This window comes from Rousettus aegyptiacus, unplaced genomic scaffold (genome assembly GCF_014176215.1).
Source record: "Rousettus aegyptiacus isolate mRouAeg1 unplaced genomic scaffold, mRouAeg1.p scaffold_m13_p_10, whole genome shotgun sequence".
NCBI lineage: Eukaryota > Metazoa > Chordata > Mammalia > Chiroptera > Pteropodidae > Rousettus > Rousettus aegyptiacus.
In genome coordinates this window covers 6,268,872-6,274,199 of record NW_023416285.1, presented here as the reverse complement: position 1 = coordinate 6,274,199, position 5,328 = coordinate 6,268,872, and the positions used below count along the sequence as shown (strand labels likewise).

The 5,328-nt window shown below is 43.9% G+C and overlaps 1 pseudogene; it reads right to left on the bottom strand.

The window, feature by feature from the left end:
* Positions 1-263: 263 nt before the first annotated feature.
* On the bottom strand, positions 264-382 carry LOC118609056 (annotated as a pseudogene).
* Positions 383-5,328: the final 4,946 nt, after the last annotated feature.

Here is a 5,328-nt window from a genome sequence, read left to right as displayed (position 1 = left end):
GCTGCAAATATTTGCAAAGCACCTTAGGCTCATAAACACACAGACAATGATAACGGGTTTACCCTGCGTAAAGGGGTGCCAGTCATGTCACTGTCCAATTGTTTAGGTCACCCTTTGAAATTACATTTGGGCGACTGCAATGTATGTGGCCAGCTCTAGAGATAACTCACTATTTTTTTTTTTTAAGGTGAGGCAACCCTTGGTTGACCTCACAGATTGCAAGGACCTTGTCAGCTTACAATCCTTTAGTTTTTTGTTTTTTACACCTACAGTGCCTGGTCTTCCTAGGTGGTCTCCTATCCAAGTACTAACCAGGCCTGACACTGCTTAGCTTCTGAGATCAGACGGGATCCGGCTTGTTCAGGGAGGCATGGCCGTAGACTGAGGTAAGTCACTTTTAACAGCCAGGATCCCCAGGATACTTAGGGAAATCTCGGATGGAGACTTGGAGAAACCAGACCGGAATGTGATTGTCCTTGGGAAAACTTAAACCTCACAAGGGAAAAGTTCTGTTTTTAAATTAACAAACGAGCCAACTTAGAAGGAACGTTCAACACAAAGACAAAAAAATTGAGAGACGAGAAGGAGAACTGATACTCATAAGGCACCTATCATGTGTCTGGCATTTAGCGCAGCCGCCCAAGAATTCTGTAGCGTGGGTGACACGATTTCCATTTTATAGGAAGCAGAAGCTTAGGAAGTTTAAGGCACTAGCTTAAGATCACACATTTGATCGCACATTTCAAATTTTAACATGAATAACACAAAATAAGATCTGAATATGTCTCATTCAGAGAAAAGGACATCTGGATGAGAGCATTTGACAATGAGTTACCTGTGACAGGCACAGAAAGAAGATGCTATAAATTTCATAGCTTGAAGACATTGGCCATTTTTACCATCTCACTCCCATTTCTTGGATTCCATGATTACTCATCAAATAACAATCTGACTGCTTAGAGAAAATGAACATGGCAGACACCCCCAAACATGGCCCTCAATAAGTCATGCCTGTGAATATTGCCTGCCCCTGGTACCAGTTTAAAATCAATACCTTATAATCAACGGCCAAGATAACGATGTCGTTCTTGTGACTGAGTTTTGTTATCTAAGACTCAGCCTTCTCAGACTGGAGTTAAGACCGGGGAAACAAACAGCCACCTCACAAGCTGCTGCATGGCAGAGAACTGCAGGTGGCCATAAGGACCCGAGAGCCGCCTCAGGCCAATGGCCAGTGAGAATCGGGCCATTGGTCAGACAGCCACAAGGAAATGAATTCTGCCACCAACCTGGGAGCGCTCAGAAGCAGATTCTTCCCCAGTCAAATCCCCAGGTGTGAACACAGCCTGGGGCGACATCTTGACTGCAGGCTGATGAGACCCCTGGGCCGAGAACCCTCAGCCGTTTACAGGGATGATAAATACGTGTTGTGTTCAGCTGCTAAGTGTTTGGTTATTTGTTATGCAGTAATGTAAAACAAATACACTGGGTTTCAAATCTCCTTGTTACAGCAACGAGCAGGAAGGATATGCCCTCTGCATATCAATAACATGGCAAGCGTAGAGTGTGCACGTGTGTGTGTGCGCGCGTGCGCAGTGTGCCGACAAGCTTTGCACATAAACACAAACTAAGTAAAAGCTAGTACTTAGAGATGGGAAGGGCAGATACAACTCAAGAGAGAAGAATAAGGTAAATGAGGGCGAGTCTTGGCATTCCTAAATCTAAGATGCCTCCTACCCTGACACCACATGTGTCTGAGAGCAACAGTCAAGAGCCTAGATCTGGGCTCTTGGTTTCAATCAGTTTTTTGCTGTGTGACTTTAGCACAATTACTTAAATTAAAAGGCTCACTTTTCTTATACATAAAATAAACATGATTGATAATAGTACTTATCTCATAGAGTTGACAAGTGCACCCAATGATATAGGTCAAAAGCTTAGAAGCAGGCCTGGCACAAAGTGAACCCTGTATAAACATTCGTTATTGTGAACCCACAGCTAAAAAGTGAAGGTGTCAATGATGAGCCCAGAAGCAGGACACACGATCTCCATATTCGACCTCTGTGTCCCAGCGCCCGCACCAGGCCCAGGAAGAGGACCAAGCTACAACACTTTGGGTGGGAAAAAATGGGTCCTTTGACTTTGCACAAACCCAGACACACAACCACATGCCCATCACCAAGGAGATCTGTTTTCTAAATCGTCTACTGTGTACCTGCTAACAGCAAATAAAAACAAAAATAATATAAGAGTAAAACAGCTCCGTCCCCTGTGCATAATGGATTGTAATAAATCATTCATCAGCAGGAAAACAAGTGAGTGGTCATGCATGGCAGCAAATAAATCACCGGCAATGTTTCTGGAAACCGAAATGAGAAACATCTGCAGGGAACCGAGCGAGCCTGCCGAGATGGATAAGGCGGGCACCCCATCAGTCTGAATTAGAGTCGTGTTGATTTTGGGGCAAAGTCCATCTCCTGGCTGACAACTCCAACCTCAGGTGTTACTATATAATGCGACCTTGTCCTACTGGAATCGGAGTACTAAACAGTCCTTGTCCTGGCACATAGGAGAAATTTATAACTGGTATGAAAAAGTAAGCTTCCTGGTCACCAGCTAGGAACAGGGTATTTCAGAATCCATGTGGAGCAGACATATACTTCTGACACTCTTTGGATGGAAGTTGAAAATCAGGAAGGTGATTCTGACAAACCAAACACACAATTTTAATAATGAAACCTCTCGCCCTAAGGGAAAGATTTAAGAAATTGCCTATCAAAGAAAGTCATAAAATCTTGACGCTGAAAGGGACCTTAGAAATTAATGAGCCCAACCTTGATGCAGTAAGATTAAGGTGCTTTTCCCCCAAATCACAAAGCTAGTAAGAGCCAAAGCCAGGGGTGGGGGCCAAAATCTTCAACATCCCAGCCCAGGCTAAAATGCGGGCCTAGTCCTCCGTCTAAGAGAGGTAAAGCTCCGTGAAAAACAAGACAGCAGGCTCGGAATTAAGTAATTTGCCTAAAGTTAAACTGCGAATAGGAGGAAGATTTATGGCTGGAAGCGACGTCTTTCTAATCTTAATATTCTCATTCTTAATGTTTTCACTGTAAAACCTCCATTGTGAGTTTGAGTAATGACGTTCTCTGCTCAGGACACGGTTTATAGCATGCACTCAATACGTTGTATCGAATGTTAAAATTACGAAATGAGAAAGTAAGATCATTAGACTTTTCCATACTGTTTAAATAATGGAATGTCTGATTCGTAGACATAAAATCCCATACAACGAAGCATCTGTCCAGGCTCTCTTACCTCTTTGCAGTGAAATAGATATGGGAGTGGGTTCAGGAACGTGGGGTCGGCCGATCGTGTCGCTCAGATGTCGGTGGCCTGGTAGAGTGCTGGAAGAGTGTGCCACAGGCACAGCTCATGCACCAGCTTGGAGACAGCATCCTGTGAGGATGGGGTGCCTTCCTCCCATTTTCAGGGCACACGTTGGATCAGAGACCTTTAATATGGATCTGTGTCACCAGGAGGAAGAATATTGGGGTCCAGAAAGCGAGAGGTGGAAGCAGGAGTGGTCCAGCACCACCCCCAGTGACTCACTTCCTCACGCCACAGCTCTGGGATCAGCAGCATCAGAAGTCCTCTGCTCCAGAGGTACGAAGGTCACGATGAACTCCGCACTACCGCTGGCTCTTGTGCACTTTGGGTTCCTTGTGTCCAGGACTCATCAAGTGAAAAAGAGTCACCATCTTGTCACAAGCAATTGACCCTGATCAGCAAAGGGAGGTAGGACTGCGGTTACGTGATAAAGGCAGAGAGGAACACTTGTCAATCGTGTGCGATCCACTTGGGCACCCCTTGCTACTCCCTTGACAAATGGTGATTGTGATTGGAATAGTAGAGCAATCTGGCCCAGAAAGGGAAAAGTTATCAGGATCTGAGACCCCTGAGGCATGAAGGTTTTGGTTGCACACACAGGTAGCCCACCGAGACCAGCGGAAGTTATCACTAAGTGTGGAAGGGGTTTAGGATGGATAGTAGAAGAGAGAGATGACTACCACTTCTGGTCCAACACTAACTGCAGCAAAAGAGTCTGCAGTCCATCCCACTAACCTCCCTATTATAGGCTTGTCTTAGGACAGGGAGGGCCACCTTCGAAAAATCAGGGTAGGATGGTGGTTTCCAGGGGCTGGGGTGAGGGGGTATGGAGAGTTATTAACAGTCATAAAGTTTTAGTTAAGCGAGATGAGTAAGCTCTAGAGACCTGTCATGTCAACAATAATGTACACTTCAGCATTCGTTCAGCGATAGAGCCCATGTTAAGCATCCTTACCACAATAAAAGAAAAGGAAAGAAGAAAAAAGATTTTACAAGTCACATTTATCATTAAATATACATGTGAGCTACAGAATATATTATTTACATTTTTATGTATGTGAGAATTCTGTAGAAATGGAACATTTAACCAATCATTTCCACCATAAAATAACCAAGATAAAGTGGGAGGTTGGTTTATTCCAAATGGACCACTATTTCATGAGAGCCTAATCTGAAATTTCATATCATATCATTGGTCAGTGATAAGAAGACAGTCCATGACCTTAAATAGCTCGCAGACAGGAGAAAGAAGCATGTCAACAGATCATTTCAATTTACTAAACAGTTACTTTTGGTTTGAAACCACCAGGCTGTGGGGAGTTTCCAATTTATTTTTACCATAACTTTTTAGTTTTATATTTCAGTTTTGCCTGTACAAATGGAAGAGCTAGAAAAATCTAAATGCTAAATGTGAAATAAACTTTGCTGTCATGCATAATTTCATTATCCTTATTTTGTCACCCTTGTTGGTCAAATATTTTAGTTGTCACTAACTCACACTTGTCTCAGCCCAGTCAGCTTCCAAGAAAGTGCCCTCTTTCCAGAATTAGTTTTACGAGGCAGCAAAAATTACCGATACTGATATGATTAAACTTGGTAGCTCATCAAAGAAAAGTGAGATGGAGAGAGCCTGGGTTCAAGTTCCTGATATAAAAAAAAAAAAAATGGGGGCCTAGAACAGAAGAATTGGGACCAGAAGGGCTAAAAAGCACATTCTTGTGCAATGGGTTTATTTTGCATCATGAACAACCAGGTCATCTGAGCCAACAGTCTGCCAGCAGGCAGGAGCTGCTGGAGGGTGTTATTAAGCTCTAAGTCAGCTGACTTCCAGGTGAGCACGTGGGTCCTCCTTGAGCCTGGGCCCCCTTGGATTTTTCTCAGACAGGAAACTTGCCTCTGAAGGGTGAGTTACAGGAGCTCCACCTGTCACATGCCATGATCTCA